A 17,400-nucleotide genomic window follows, 5' to 3' on the forward strand; every position below is an offset into this window, starting at 1 on the left:
CATAGCATTGAACAAAGCAAAACCGTTGCCCCCATGGAGTTTGCATTCCAGGGCAGGGAAACAGAAAATGACCAAAGAAATACACAGAGTGATAGGTCATAAAAAAGGGCGATGGAGAAAACCGAAGAGAATGGGGAGAAAGAGGGTGATGTCTGCTTCAATAAGATGGAATTTTAAAGGAGTCTTAAAGTGAGGGAATAAAATGTGTGGACGTTTTCAAGAAGAGCTTTCCAGGCAAGAGTGGTAGCATGTGCAAAGGCCTTGATGGAAACATGTTTGGCCTGATTTGAGGATGTAGTTGGATGAGCAAGAAGCCGGAATGTTTGGAGATGAGATGGAGCTGAGGAGGAGCAAAACCATGTTGGGTTCAGCTCATGTTGTCCCAAGAGCCTCTAAACCAGAGCCTGGATATATATGCCAGGGAGGGGAATTCAGTGCACACCGTCTGACACTACCAGCATTCAGTTTTGCCTACATTTGATTCTGTGGCCTGCCTGCTTTTCCTACTCAGAATCCGGTCTCAAAACAGTGAAGTGGGCATGGGGAAGAGAAAGGTATATTCTAAAGGTATGCAAATCATCATCGTATTCATTCCATACTTGTAATAGGAATAATCCAGTATTATTCTTTAAAATAAGAGACCCATGGAGTGTCTGGGTGGCTCAGTGTGTTAAACACCAACTCTTGATTTTGGCTCAGGTCATTATCTCAGGGTCATGAGACTGAGCCCTGTGTCCGGTCTGGAGCTGGGCGTGGAGCCTGCTTAAGATACTCTCTCTCCCTCTACCTCTGCTCCTCCCCCTCTTTGTATGCTCTCTCTCCATCTCTCTAAAATAAATAAATAAATTTAAAAAAAAAAAAAATTAGAGACCCGCCCTTCAAATCTGCATAGTTTGGAAGGGGTCCAAATACCCTGCCTAGCTCTTATCTTTTCTTTTTTCCCTGTACCAGAATCTCTAACCAAAGGCTCTGCTATGTTGAGTAAGTCTCCCAGGAAAAGAACCACTACCACCCTTCCCCTAGCTCATGATATGCTCCTCCCATCCCTCCCTTTTGAAGGCCCCATATCAACAACATATGAATTTAATTGTGAAACCTTGGTTTTCCTTGGGCCCAGAGTCTAGACCACCCAATTTCCTTCCAGGACTGATATTTGAAGTGCAATGCTTTTCCTTTAAACCCTTCTGGCCTGAGGACCAGGCACTGCTGCATACAAGGCAAGTAACAAGTGGATATAAACAGAGTGTGGTAAACCACCACTCCGGTTTGGGTAACTGTAAGGATTTTATTGGAGGAAGTGACAGTGGAACTGTCCTGTGCCTCTCCAGCTGACAGCTGAGACCACCTTAGGCCCATACTTCCTTGCCTGACTTGTTAGATAGGTTCTATTCAGTTCCTGACCCACCATCCGTCAGGGCAGGAAATGTGTCAGAAGGTTCATATCAAATTCTATAATGGAATTAAGTCTCATTTCCAGAACTGGAATCTGAAGACTTCCATTTTACCCCCTTGTCCCCACCCTTTTCACCTCTAACAAGGATTTTGATAAGCCATCCCTTTATTTCAACATGTGTCACATGGAAAAATTCGTCAAGTGCCTCAGGGCCAGCTGATCCTCATCAGGAACTATCACTCGGAAAGCTGAAAGTAGGCAGGTATGCTCTTTGGTCCTTCATAATGTCTTGGTGCGAGAGATTTGAGTCAGTGATAGATAAAACTACCAGTAGTATCCCCACAATGTCCGTTCAAGAATAATATTGAATAATATTATTCAACTTAAATCCCTAATATTTATCTTTCTTCCTCACTCTAAGGAAATGCATTTTATTTATTTGATTCCTATTAGTTCCTAATACATAAATGATAATAAGTGTTCAATGGATTATTGATTGAATGAATTAATCAATATACAAACCAGATGTAGCCAAGAGGTGCAGAGCTGGAGTGATCTCTTAGCACCTGCTCTAAACCATACTTGGTTTGCTGTGTCCTTCGGACACTAGGCCTTAGACAATTTCTGTTGCCTCCTAGGTCAGTGTATCTTCCCATCTTGTGCTTTTCAAGGTGGATCACTACCAAGTGTCAGCATCTTTTTCTCCCTGATGTTTACTCAATGCAGAGGCATGAGCACTTTCTAGTGGGTCCTTGAAAGATGGACAGTATTTTGTTAGACAAATATTTAAAGGTGTTTCAGAAAATATGGTGAGCAATGATATAGAGACAGAAAACTCACTTGGTTTCTTTAGGGAATGGAAGTAGTCTTGTTTAAAATGTAAGGTTTATTTCAGAGATTAGATTGAAATGATTAATGTGATATGAATATAGATGACTGTACATAAGCTAAATCCTCATATGTATGGAAATCTTGCATATTAATTCAAATTACTGTCAAGATGGGACATTGAAACCTAAATATATTAATACATTTTATAAAATAAAGCTAAATGTTCTGAGAGTAGAAATGGGGCATTTTTAGCTGTGGAAGACATTTACCAAGAATTTGGAGATTACAGTTTGGGAATAGGGTGGTAACTTGTATGAAATGGAGAAGGTGCTAAAATATTTAAAATATGCAAAGCAAAATAAATGAGTTAGGTTAGGCTAAACTTTCCCCACAGCAGGTGTATCCTCTCTGATATGTTAAAATGCACAGGTGGCTCTGTACTGTACCCTTGCATATAAGTTCAGGCTAGGCTACAAGGCACTAGAATTTATTAGGATAAATCTGCATTCCAGTTTTGGGTCTGCTATTCACCAGCTATGTGACCTTGGGCCATTTCTATAACCTCTAATATTATTTTCTCCTTTGTGAAATATAACTCCTGCCTCATAGGTTAATAGAAGGATTACATGAAATAATCTAAGTACATGTCCAACACAGGGCCTGGGATACAATAAATGCTCAGCAAATGTCAGTTTGTCTTTCCCTCTTAAAAGAACATACTCTTTCATTTATCCATATGCACACTAGGATAGTGATTATATTTACTTTTACTGTTGAATGGAGTATGAAAGAAGGGACTTATAATTGTTTATACTTTAAACAATTCTATCAACTTTAGGAAAACTATTAATAACCACACCATCAGTTTTAAAACTTTATATATCAGAATGGTAGGGTGAGAAGTAAATGAACGAAATGGGGGGGGGGAAAGGAATGGAATAAAAAAGAGCCTCAGGCAACAAATTCTAAATGAATAAGAAGTCCAAAAAGTTACTAAGGTTAATATTATCTAATACACCTTTTCTTCTTTCTTACCCACATATGTGTCTATTTTTACCCCTTTCTGCTACTTTTCAAGTCCAATTTCTTTCATGTGTTGAGAACCTCCTCCATACCCCATACTGTGCTAGGAACTCAGGATTACACAGGCAGAAGGGTGGAATCCCTACCAGAGCTGAAAGGCAGCCATAAAATACCATGACACATGTAGGAGAGTTATTTACAGGGTGCTATGAGAGCCAAGATAAAGTGGAGCCCGGTTTTGCCAAGGAATGAAGGATACTTCATAGGAGAGGTGACTTGAAGATTGAATACAAGTTAGGTAGCTAGGCATGGGTATTTCAGTTACAGTCCATAATTATTTGTTCTCCTACTGTCATCCACCCAACCATCAATGCTCGTACACACACATGTGCACACACACACACACCTAATGCTTTCTTCCCATTCTCTTCTCCTCTGTTCTAAGAATTTAAATTCACTGATGGAGGAGAAGATCTACTAATCAGGGACATAATTTATATCAATTATTAAAACATAGTTGGGACTTGAAACTGCAAATTTCATTTAAAAGATGGTGACAGGTAACTGGTTCTTGGATTACAGCATCACAGAAATTAGAAACGATTGCTTTTCACATCACACCTACCGAGCTGAGACTCAATAAACTGAATAAAGTAGATCACAAACACGAGCGTGTATCAGAATACTCAGGGAGACTTAACAAAAACTCAGATGCACAGGCTTTCCACTTTCCTCCATTACCATTTCTGAAACCTTGTCTTTGCCCAGACCTGCTGAATCAAAATTTCTGGTGATAGAAATTGAGTTTAAGAAACTAATAAATAAAATTTTCCATGTAAGTTAGAAGCCTTCGTGTTAAGAAATTTGCTCCCAGGTATAGTTCCCCTTACATTTTTTTAAAGATTTTATTTACTTATTTGACAGAGAGCGAGATAGCGAGAGAGGAAACACAAGCAGGGGGAGTGGGAGAGGGAGAAGCAGGCTTCCCGCCGAGCAGGGAGCCTGATGTGGGGCTCGATCCCAGGACCCTGGGATCATGACCTGAGCCAAAGGCAGTCGCTTAACGACTGAGCCACCCAGGCGCCCCTCCCCTTGCATTTTTATTGAAACAAAATTTTGCTGTTATGTAAACATGCCCTTAGAGAATAATGGGTTTTGATATTCACCAAGGGAAACAAGGTTTTTCTTAATATTAATACATTAATAGTGTTCTAAACCTTCAAACCACAGGTTATTACTTTAATAGAATATTTTCAAAGTAATTTTAGTTGTATCTAGTTAAAAATATTTTGTGTTCATACTTTCTTAAGAAAAATGTCTTTTTATATGATTTGTAAGGACAAGAAATATAAATAATTTTTTAATTGTTATAGCAGAACTTCCATAAACTACAAATGTTTATTTTTCTTTATATCCTCATTAGTACAATTTGCTGAGTCAAAATGGAATAGCTTATTTTAAAGAAAGCAAAAATATTTCATATAATTTTATTGAACAGCTGACTATTTCTAAAAAAACAAAGAAGACCAAATTAGAAAGAAATTTCTATTAGAAGCAACTATCCAGATGGAGATGTAACATAAGATGAGCTGTTTTGCTATCATTGTTGCTATATAATTTAATTATTTTAATGAATAATTCTATCATCTTATATCTTGAGCTATACGAAAATGAGAGGAGTGAGTGAGGATTTCATCCATAGGGATCCAAAATTCAATTAGTTATGTAGTATTTTGGATTGGTGTGGGGTTTTGGGTTGTCATTTTCATAAAATGCATCACTAACAGTGTATTAGTTTTCTACCACTGTGTAAAAAATTATAAAATCTTATTTGCTTAAAATAATACATATTTATTGTCTTGCAATTTCTGGGGTCAGGAGTCTAGGTTTGGCTTAGCTTAGGGTCTCACATGGCTATAATGAAGGTGTGGACCACTGTGTTCTCATTTGGAAACTTGACTGGGGAAGAGTTAATTTCCAGTCTCACCCTGGTTATTGGCAGAATTCATCTCCTTGCAGCTGTGTGATTGAGGACCCACTCTTACTAGCTGCCAGCTTGGGGCCACACTTAAGTCCCAGAAGTCACCATACTATGGTGGAGGATCACTATGTGATCCGTAGCTTACAACATAGATGTTTGCTTCTTCAAAGCATGCAGGAAAATCTGTCCACAATCTTCTGAAATGGAATCTAATATAATGTGACATAATTGTGAAAGTGATACCCCAACACCTTTGCCATATTTGGTGGCTTAACACAAGCCTGCTGTCGTTCAAGGGGAAGGGATTATTCAAAGGTACAACTCAGTGGTATGCCTTTCAAAATCAGAAGTTTTATTGCACATTTTTCATTTACTTCTTTATTGTCTTCTCTCTGTCCTAGAATACATGTCCCTTAAGAACAAGAAAAATTTTAAATGATACTGAAGATTTTATTTATTTACTTGTCAGAAAGACAGAGGGGGCACAAGCAGGGGGAGCGGCAGGCAGAGGGAGAAGCAGGCTCCTCGCTGCGCAGGGGGCCCAATGCAGGACTCCATGCCAGGACCCTAGGATCATGAACTGAGCCGAAGGCAGATGCTTAACCAGCTGAGCCACACAGGTGTCCCTTAAATGATATTGAAAAGAAATGCTTTCTTATGAATAAAATCTAGACACAGAAAGTGTTTAAATATTTGTTTTAAAAGTTACTGATGAATTAATTACAAACAAACAAACTACAAATAAAGGAAAATGTTAGTTATCTTTATACTTTATTAATTTAGTATTGTTTTTAGATATGTTGACTTCAGTAACTTGCTTAGTTTGCTGACCTCATCAATTGTCTGGACCTTCTAACAATTAGTCACAAAGAAATATATTTAATTGTATTAATTAAGGAATAGGCTAAGTACATGTGACAAAGAAGCCAGTAATACAATAACTGAAGTAAGGCAGAAGTTTTTTCTTACACAACAGATTGGCCGATACAAACTGACAGGGCAGCTCAGTCTTCCAACTGTATCAACCATAAGGTACCATCCTTGTCTTCTTGGGCAAAACAGCACCAGGGACACATCCATTTTCCAGAAAAAAAGAAAGGCGGAAAGAGTCAAGGTCCAGGGAAATAACTCCTGCTCATATCCGCTTGGCTCATACATAGTCACAAGGCCACACATAGCTGTAAGGAAGCAATGAAATCTAGCTGCTAGATGTATGGTAGGAGCCCAGGACAAAGGGAGAAACAGAGTATGGGGAACAACTAGCCATCTTCTGTAATAGTAAAACAGTTTATCAGAGTTCCTGAGTAAGATGGCCAAATCAATTCCAGAAGCTCTCTGATGACCTGGATTATTGTATCCCACTTGGAATGCTAGTGTGAGTCTCCTTTGAAATGCGTTTTTTGCTCACTTAGAAAATAAAATTAATGTAGGTTCGCCTGTGTTTGCCTAATAAGGTTTTTGTGATGAATACTCAGAAGATGGTGTTTTTCAAACGTACTCTCTGGAGCTTAACAAGCTGCCTCTAATAAGATGGTTGTGCAAAGTCATTATATAAGTATCACAATTTTCCTTTTTAACTAATATAAGATTATTTTTGTTAAGAAAATAAAATAAAAATTTTAGCACTCTTCCTTTTTTATAAAATGGTATGAAAGTCCCTTTTTGAATAATCATGGCTTTTAATTTTCAAATTCTTAATTTCCAAAATTGTACCTAATTGTGATTTACCAGAGTATTAGGCTCTTGTTTTTACAAGTCTCATTTGGCTTGTTCAAGTGAAATTTTTTCTCTACATGCAAAATTCCATACTGAACAAACTGTCTTTTATACACAAGTTTCTGGAAAAACTAAGCAAGAGGATTTTTTTTCCCCTGACACAGCAAATCATTTTTATCAATCTGAATATTTAACCTCCCTTAGTCATCTCTACATGTCTTAAGTGATAATTGCAACTGTAAAAATTATCTTTTCATGTTGTGATTATATATGCTAAAGAGTCCTGATCCCACAGAAAGAGTATTCTAAGGTGTAAGAAAGTGAAAGCACTGTTTACAACTGTAGATGAAACATAATACCCATATACTGTACTCTACCCATACATTAGGCACAAAGAAAGAACAAGTATGGGAAGGAAGACATAACAAAAATAGGCATCCAGCCACGTCACACTTAAAATTCTAACAGTTCTAAATCTAATCCCAACTGCCCCCCTCAGCATGCACACACACACACACACACACACACACACACACACACACACACACACCACGTTTTTTCTCAGTTCATTGCTCGAGCAAGCTGCCCTGTATGGTTTGCCTTTCTATCCTCCACTTTCCTAGTTCATGCTTGTTTTTAACACTTAGTTCAATTATTGTGTCCTCTGGAGATCTTTCTGGGACCCTCAGGATGGATTGAGGACCCCTTGTCCTGCATATTTCCCTGATTATATTTACTATAATGTGTTGATTTCTTTTAGTGTCTACCTCCCCATTAGGCTTAGAACTCCTTAAAGGCAGCAGTGCATTTTATTTCCCTTTACTAGAGCCCAGATCAATGCCTGGTACATGATGTACCCTCAATTAATGTTTGTTGAAAATATAAATTCATGAATTTTTAAAATCATAATATCTGTGACAATATTTAATGCCATATCATTGAATTGCACACATACTAGTTTAGGGATCTAATTTATCTAGAATTATTGTCAACATTAATTGAAATAATTATTTCAATATTCTGTTTGTTGAAAAAGGAAAGAGTAAATTACTTTGTGTTCAGCATCTATTATGTGCAGACACATTTCTGGCACAAGTACATTGTCTCATCCACTCATTCATTCCACAAACATTTATGGAGTGCTGACTATGTACTACCAACTGCTTTAGGCAATAAAGACACGCAGTAAAAACAGCAGATAACAATCCCTGCCTTCATGGAGCTTATATGTCATGAGCGGGAGAGGTGGAGACAGGCAGGGAGGAGATAAGGCAGAAAGTCAACAAGAAAAATAAGTAAAGTGTATTAAATTGCTAAGAACAGCAGGAAACAAGAATACAAAATAGAGACATAGAGGCTGAAATTTTGAATTGGATAGTCAGGGAGGGTCTTACTGAGCAAATGAATTTGAGTAAAGACCTAAATCAAGTGAAGATGATGGCTGTACACCTGTCCAGGGGGATGGATGATAGTGAGACGCTTCTTACAGGCTTATAGGCTTACCAATGTGAAGGTCATAGTGCCTTTCAGTAGAGTGGTAGAGGTAAAAATTGATAGAAGGGGATTCAAGAGTGAATGAGAGGAGAGAATCTGGCAAAGCAAGCTTAATTTAATCTTCTAAACAACTCTGTGAGCTAAGTAGTTTTAGTTCAGCTATAGATGAAATTTAAGACCAAACATGTTAAATAATTTGCCTAAAGTGCTCATAGGGTCAGAGTTGGGATTCTAATCCAAGCCTAATCTATTTCCCCAAGAGCCATCCAAATGAGCAAATTGTTCATTGGCTCTTTTGGCTGTATTAACCAGTAGCTCAGAGTCAGCTCCACTGAACAGCAAATAATTTTAAAATAGTTGGTACATAACTGATCATCATCACAAAAAAATATGATTTAACTAGAAAGCTTTTGAATGGGTGACTGCATGAAGGTGTGAATACTGATTCCAACACTTAGCAAGACACACAATTCAAAATCACAGTAAGTGCCCTGTGGTGATACTTGCTCAACAAAATCGTAAGACTAAAAGAGTATTCATGCATTCCGCATGCAAAGCATTAAAGTAGACTATATCCACAATATTAAAAGTCAGCAAGGCTGAAGCTCTACTCTTTTTAAAGCTAATAGGAATTATAAATGAAATTATTATAATAGATGGTTGTAGAAATATTTTTCATGTTCTTCTTTAAGGGTGTGTGTGTGTGCATTTAATTTCCTGTAGATTATTTTTCTGGTTTTATACATCGCTGGGGAGTCAGAAAATTTGGTAGGAGAGATAGACATCAATTTCACAAGAATGATGCATCATACAGATAAAGTAGGAGGATGTTTTAAAAATTCTTTTGTTATGGAAAATTTCAAACAAAAAATAAGTAGAATCGTTTAACAAATTTCGTGTGCCCACAGTTCAGCATCAGTAGTCACCAACTCATGACCAATTGTGTTGCATCTCTATCCTCACCTACTTTCCTCTCCCACTGTCAGATTATTTTGAAGTAAATAAGCATCATATCATTTTATCTGCATATATTTCAGTTTGAGGAGAAGATTTAAAAATAAGTAATTCACATGGCTTACTTACATGATAACAAGGTTTAAAAAAACATTTAAGCTCATCACCTTTATTTGGCAGTATCCGAGTTCAAATTGTACATAAATTATGGTATCTATGTTTTTGAAAATGTGTCTATTTTGTCTATTCATGCGTGTCTATTTTTATTTAATTGAGTATAGTTCGCACCCAATGCTACATTAGTTTTAGGCATACAACGTGGTAAGTCAACATCTCTCTATGTTATGCTATGCTCACAAGTGTAGCTACAGTCTGTCATCATACAACACATGACAACACCATTGGCTATATGCTCTTATGTCATAGCTTTTATTCCCGGGACTTATTGTGGGAGATACAGGCTTTCAGTAACAGTATCTACTTTAGATGACCACATAGGCTAGGGCAGATTGAGTCTTGGCACATACCTTGCTTCTTATGGCTTTTCAACTTAGACTTCTAGTGTATACTGATCCACTGTTTCCCACTGTGTCCTCGTGGCCAGGCCTTTCTTCTCAATCGCTTTCATTGGTGCCACACTCAAACCCCTGTTAGCCTCTCTCAGGTCTAGAATACTACTGTCCCTCATTCAAAACTGACACCTCTTTTTCAGCTCAAGTCCAGCCTCTTTCAGGAAGTCTTCCTGGACTACTATGAGTCACAGTGACCTCTCCCATTTCTTGACCCTATTGCTCTTCTAGTTTTGACCTTCACCATGCAAGATGTTGTTTATATATACTCTTCCATGTTTGCTTTCCCAACATTATTAAAAGCTCCTAGCGGACAAAGATTATATTCTATAATTGATTTGTACCTTAAACTTCATTGCACCTGCCACATAACTGGTTATATAGCAAGTATGCAATAAATATGCATTCATTTATTAATAAAGTTAATGGATTCAAATATATGCATAGGACCAGAAATGCCAGATTGATTTCTTTGCATGTAATATTTATTTAAATGTGCAAACTGCTCAAGTTCTCCCTAAGAGAAATTTACTAATAACATACAGCCTCTTAGAACTTAAAAAACAAAAAACAAAAAACAAAGCTCTAATTTAAATTCTTCAAGATTTAAGATTTACCTAATCATGATGACAGTCCTGACATAGGTCTCTATGGTATTTATTTCTTATAAAGTCCCTGAAAGTCATCTCCTTAAGAAATACCAGGAACACTTCAGCAAAGACTGAATGTTCTCTCTTATTTCAAGAGAGTTCATCATAAATGCTGAATAGGGGACAGCCTCGAAAATAGCACTACTCAATCTATTTCATTTATATTGCAAGGCATTTGAAAATGGAATATTTTATGTGCTGAACCAATTTGATTTCTCTGTATGATTTGCCATTCATATTTTTTTCTTTTTCCACTCAAGCCTATGATTTTAATAGTGATTATATATAGAGACAAACATGTGAGTGAAAGTGATACAGAATTTGTCATTATTCTTGATAGAAACAGTATGCTACTCTATGAAAATTTGGTATTAAAATTGACTCCATGGTAATATTAGAAAAAAAATAAGCTGGCTATCTTAACAATATTTATTAAAATATCTGCGGTAGGTGTCACAAAGTTCAGGGGTTATCATTTCTTAGACTCTTTCTCAATTGCAGACAAAATCTTTTAGAGCATATCAACTTTTGTTTACCCTATTTCCTCTGAATATCAGTGAGTACCTAATGTACATGTGCCCCTCAAGTATTTGAAGGGAGTAATTATTGGATAGATGATGTTAATTTCATGATGGAGCAAGAAAGAAGATGCCTTTCTATGATAATATTTGGAAGGAAAGACTATCCATGCAAACTGCTGTACTCCAACTTAAATTTTAATCCCCAATAGGAGAAAGTCAATAGGGGAAAGAGAGGAGTGTAGGCACCCCTCTGAACTCCCCTCTGATGCTGGAAGGTCTGAATACCAACAGCCACCAATCCCAGGTCTCAGCCCCTAGAGGAAGTAGAAAAATAGCTCTGTGGTTCAGAATCATTAAAATAAGTGGTAGTACCTAAAATGTATTGAGTGTTTTACTATTCAGTCACTGCACTAAGTGCTTTGCAGGCATCATCTCATTTTGATTTCATCACAAACCTGTAAGATATCATTTTTTATGTCCATACTGCAGGTGAGGGGCTGAGAGCCCTGAAGCCCTGGGGCATTAACCTAGAGCCCCCACGCTTAGCTTTCCTTCATACTGCCTCTTTCCCAAAACAATTCCTCTCCATGCGACTTTATCTTAACACTTACTCTCTAATGTATGTCATAGCTTGTATCCCAACCCGCGAGTGGCAAGTTTCCAAACTTGCTACTGTAACTAGTTAATTTAAGTTCATGCATTTGCCCACAAGCCTAATGAAACCAGAGTCTTTTGTGTTACTTTGCTCACTGTCTTCCCTTGTGAAATGCATATCTTCTAATAATATAGGAACATTATCAAGCATGGATCTCAGTCCTAGAAATTTAACTCTGCCTTCTCTTCTCTAATTGAAACAAAACCCTAACATCTGCATTTAACTTTGCCCTTTGTCATGATATAACCAACCTGCCTGTCCCATCCTCAGAACTAGGCCCCTGGTCTAATCCAATCTTCTGGACTCACATCTCCTTGTCTGTCTCCCATAATGGACCCTTGTGGTATCACCTGGTCCCTAGTGTCCTCTCTCCCCAGGACCCAGTCAGGTTGGTTCTGCTCCAGTGCTCACTTAGATTCTACCTTCACAGAGAAGGAACTCATGCCCGAATCTGGCATAGTCTCCTTCCCCTCGCTCCAAGAAATAAACTTTCAGAAATCTACCTAGTTCCAAACCCCAGTGGATGATACTTTCAAGCTCAATGTTCATTCACTAGAAGTATTATTCTTGAAGGGAAGTGTGAGCTTGTGCTCAATATTATAATATAATTAAGGTTATCTTTCCGTATCCTTTATTGTCCCCTAAATAGATGATGTCTAATGAATTAAGCTAGCAGGGACATTTTTAGATCCAGAGATCAGTAGGAAAATGTGAACTCAAATCTCCCTGGTTTTCCTTCTCACTTTCTTCCTCCATTATGTTCCCTCTCCACAAAAGAGAAGTCCAAACGCTACCAATTTAGGCACCTTAATCAGGTCTGCCCTACTTGAGAGTTGAACTATCACATAAACTTATTTTCTCTTCTCTGTTTTGCTCAAAACAAACAAAATGACCCCTACTTAATCAGCCTTAATCAGCTTCCTTTGACAAATTCACATTACAGTAGCAATTACTTATAACAGCTTCATGGTTTATCCTTCTTGATAACAACTCTATATTTAATAAGCACACTTAGAAAGTGAACCATAAGCCATAAGAATATATTTCTAGTTCCGAAGTTTCAGGAAATGTGATAAAAGATAAATTAGAGTCGGGGAGATTTTCTTCATGCCTCTAAATAACACCAAGTGAAAACAGTCCTGTTGTTTGACCTTGGAGTCATATTTTCAAATTTCATATAATGATACACCTTCTTTAAAGAAGAGAAATGATATTTTTGAGCACTCACTCTATGCCTATGCACTGTATGTTTTGCATATGCAATTTCATTTAATCTTCAGTAACAGTCCTGTTCAATGGGTAATATTTTCCCCCATTTTAAAGTTAAAGAAACTGGGCTCAGCAAGATTAGGTAGATTCCAGGTTTTTTTTTTTTTTTTTCTCAGTTAAGCAATTGGCTGAGAATTGGAACCCAGATGTGCCTGCCTCCAAACCATGGTCTTTATTCACACTGCTCAATTTAACCTGGCCCAGCGAAAGTTATGTTACTAAAGGACTGCTACATATTTTTTCACAGGTGCATCAAGATCTTGGCCTACCATTCACCCTCTAATAATAAAAGCTCCAGGAAGTAAGAACCTTGTTTATTTTGGGGGGGCTGGGTTTTTTGGGGGGGTTTGTTTGTTTTTGCTTTATATAACTAGTGCCTAGAAAAAGGAATGAGACATGCTAGTAGCTGTGGTAGGTAGAATGATGGTCCCCAAAGTTGTCCATACCCTGATCCCCAGAACCTGTCAATATATTACCTTACATGGTAAAAGAGACTTTGCAGATGTGACTAAGGGTATAGACCTTGAGATGGGGAGACAATCCTGGATTATCCGGGTGGACCCAGTTGATCACATGATTCTTAAAAGTGGAGAACTTTTTCAGGCTTTGATCAGAGGGAAAGATGTGAAGACAAAAGAAGGGTTAATAAGAGATGCAACATTTATGGCTTTAAGTATGGAGGAAGGAAAGTTAGAAGCCAAGGAATGTAGCAGCTTTAAGAAGCTGGAAAAGGCAAGGATATAGATTCTCCCCCAGAGTCTCCAGAAAAGAATATAGTCTTGCCAATACCTTGATTTTAGCTCAGGGTGACCTGTGTCAGACTTCTGACCTATAGAACTATAAGATCATATATTTATGTTATTTTCAGTGACTAAGTTTGTGGCAATTTGTTACAGCAGTAATACAAAACTAATATAGTACCTTAATATTTGTAGAACAAATAAATGAATTAATCCACAGATTGACATTGTTTCCATAAACTGGACTCCCATGTCAAGGATCAAAAGTACAGAGGTCCAACTTTCATTTGATCTTTTATAAATAACTAGCTGTTCATGGAGTTTGCTAAATGAGGATTTTATGACTTAATGAGGTTTACATCTATTTAATTTTATTCTACATTGTATATTTCAAACAATGCTCAAAATATATTTGCCTTTGGGTGGGTGTCATCAAAGATTCACAAGGACCCATGTACCGAGAACTATGAATTTGATTACTCTTGGTTTTGCCCTACCTGATCTAATGGTCATGTAAAATCAAGTGTCAGACCAAGCTGATTGCCTTTGTCCTAAAAGAGGAAACATTTATTCTTTAATGGTGTCTAAATGAGTCTAAACTCAGGAATAAGCTAGAGAGATGATGGGAGTATTTAAGATTCTCAGCAACATACTCCAATGAACACAGTGAATTTCAGGTACAATAGACCAGTACTTTACATTCCTAGAATTGAGAGCTCTTGCCTTTCTGTAAAACAAATTTGTGCAAATTGCTACAAAGACTTTTCAAGACACTGTGCTTTAGTGAGTTTAGCATAAAACCTGAGTTTACTCTGAAGTCTAACACCCAATTTTTGTAATATTTCCACTGTTATCACCTTGTATCTGTATCTCTCATTATCAATCTATGATAATATTGGCACCATCTTTAGAACACAGATCCCCATCTTTGGAACCCAAAGTCGCAATACCATGCATGTATTCCCCAAATCTCCATCTTTGGAACCCGAAGTCGCAATACCATGCATGTATTCCCCAAATCTCCATCTTTAGAACCCAAGTCGCAATACCATGAATGTATTCCCCAAAATGGGCAGAACAGAATGATTTAGGTCACTGAGGGTTCTCCTATGGGTACTAAAAGGTTTGCTGAATGAAAATAAGGCTTATGTTTTTAAGTGCAAAGTAGATGCATGAGGAGTGATTCCAAAGGAAAGCAGAGGTAGCTTTGCTGTGACAAGGGCATGGGTAAGGCAGGAGAGTGGCTGTGGTTCCTCAAGTGGCAAGAGCCTACCCAAAAGTTCAGGATATCTGATGATGGCACATGGGTGCTAAGGGGCTGATCACAAAAAGCTGAGGCCTTGGGAAGGGTGACAAAGATCCCCAGGTTCTTAAGGAAGGAACAGCCATGTTGGATCCTGATGGTACCACTACCAGATGGACTATAACTCTACTATGCACAAAATTAGTGCTGCAACACAACCCCAGAGCTCCATGTCTCATTTACTTTCTGCTACCCATGCACTGTTCTCAGGTGGGGCCCTCTTGAAATATATTTCTTAGACATCAAAATGGTCAGCAATGCTGCTTCTACCTTCCCTACTATTGCTAGCTGAGCAGGGGCTCTGTAACCTCAGACTCGAGAGTTCCCAGAGCTGTTATTCTGAGACCATAACTTTTCTCCCATTTCCAGTACTACTACCCAGGTGCCAACAGGACCTAGTGTCCCATAAACTGGAGCACTAGTCCTGTACCATTGCAAAACTTCCACAAAATGGTCTCTCCAGCTGCCACGTTACAGGCTTTATTTATACGTGCACACACAGGCACACACACACCTTTCTCTCAAGATGCACAGATACATCATAGTGGCTAGATTGGAATGAACTCCCCAATCAGCTGCCTTGTCATACCCAGAGCACCTCTTCTCTCCAGCACTCAGGCTTTGTTGTTCAGTCTAGCTTACTCTATTTGATAAAGTCTTCATTTTACTTTTGGATGCCTCCATTTTTTCCCCAACTACTCCACTTCTACCAGGTTTACCCCTGCCCATCAGCCAAAATGGCATATGTCCAACCATAAGAGTTCAGTGGTGGGCTGGGTTGTTTTCAGAGAGAGCTTCAGCCCCACGGAAATCAACAGATATGTCAGGTGTTGGGGGCAGAGCGGAGTCCTAAGATGGAACTGTCCCCAACATGTTCACAGAGGGGTAAAAAACAAACAAACAAAAAAAGGCCACTGTGGTTCCCACAGAGTGAATGAAAAGAAAATAATAGGATTAGATTGGGTTGCTGAGAAACGAGAAGCGACCAACTGAAGAGTGAGTGTAGCTAACTCCTGAGGAGGTCTGCTCAAAGGAAGCTGAGAAAACTCTTAATGATGCTCTGTTTGCCTATCTGGATAGCTTTCCACTCTGACATGCTGATTTACATACTAGATTTGTTTTATCAGTTCTTACTATTTTGAGGGACTGAAAGATTATGGTAATCGTTAGTACTGTTCACCAAATATTTCTGGTTCTCCTTCAGAGTACATGGTAGGATTGAGCTTGTTTTCTCCCCATGTGACCCGTTCTGGGAGTGCTGGGAAGCTTTAAGAGATAGTACAGAATTCACTACACATTCTTTCCACCTGCCTTGGTGAACAACAGCCTTCAAGATGAGGTCAACTCCATCAGCCTGGGCCCTGGAGTAAGGACACATGAGCCAGGATCTCCAGTCAACTCCTGATGGGCAAGTGATTTAAATAAAAAATAAACATTTTGTGGCCAATAAGATCTCAGGAGTGTTTGTTACCACAGCATAACCTAGTCTAACCCAACTGACAAAAGAATGTATTAAGTTTACTTATATTTTTAGCAATATGTATAAAAGGAAGAAAATTTAAAGACCCAATCTGTATTCAGGTTATCTAAATAAATCACCCAAAATGAGGTTAACACTATATTCATCCCACCAATTGTAATAAATCACAAAAATTACATTCAAATGTTATCTCCTAAAGCTATGTCATGTTTTATGTATGTTGTATTTCATTAACCTAATTGAATACAACTCTCATGCAAGTGACAGTTTTAAGGGAGAAAATCATATTAGTTTCAAACTGTGTAATCTTAAGTGAGAATAATAATAAAATATAGAATGTATGTATTGCTAGCTCCTTCAAGACCCCCAGGATTACTTGAAGGCCTCTTTTGCCTAAAAAGACAAGTAGAGTTATGTGTCATTTTTATAATCTAGACACATTATGGTAAAACTGTAGAAAAACCCAGATAATTTAACACACGCTCTTCCCACAAAGCACTTACAGCCTAAGAAGTTAGGGATCGGGATAGGAAACGCAACAGACATGTACAGCCTTGTTTTATGGGTTTGTTTTGTTTTGTTTTGTTTCAGTATTGCATGATCAAACATTATACACATATCACTTCTTCCCTATTTACTTAGATGCAAAAATAACCAGAACTTTTACTTTTTATTTATCTCAAGATACAATAGTGAATCTGCAGGGAAGATCCACCTCCTCTAGGCTCCATTAGCTTAATCTAATTCTGATTTGAGTTCTAGTTTGTTCTCCCTATGCTTATCTTGCCCATTAGATAGTAACTAGCCTTCTTTAAGGCAGC

General features: G+C 37.9%; 1 long non-coding RNA gene across 1 annotated transcript; it reads left to right on the forward strand.

Annotated features, from left to right (window-relative positions):
• The first annotated feature begins 1,540 nt into the window (after positions 1–1,540).
• LOC113920813 lies at positions 1,541–16,533 on the forward strand. Its single transcript, XR_003519379.1, has 3 exons — positions 1,541–1,655; positions 13,304–13,357; positions 16,304–16,533. It is a non-coding gene; the product is annotated as an uncharacterized LOC113920813 (long non-coding RNA).
• The last annotated feature ends 867 nt before the right edge of the window (positions 16,534–17,400 follow it).

This window comes from Zalophus californianus, chromosome 3 (genome assembly GCF_009762305.2).
Source record: "Zalophus californianus isolate mZalCal1 chromosome 3, mZalCal1.pri.v2, whole genome shotgun sequence".
In the NCBI taxonomy this organism is placed as follows: Eukaryota; Metazoa; Chordata; class Mammalia; order Carnivora; family Otariidae; genus Zalophus; species Zalophus californianus.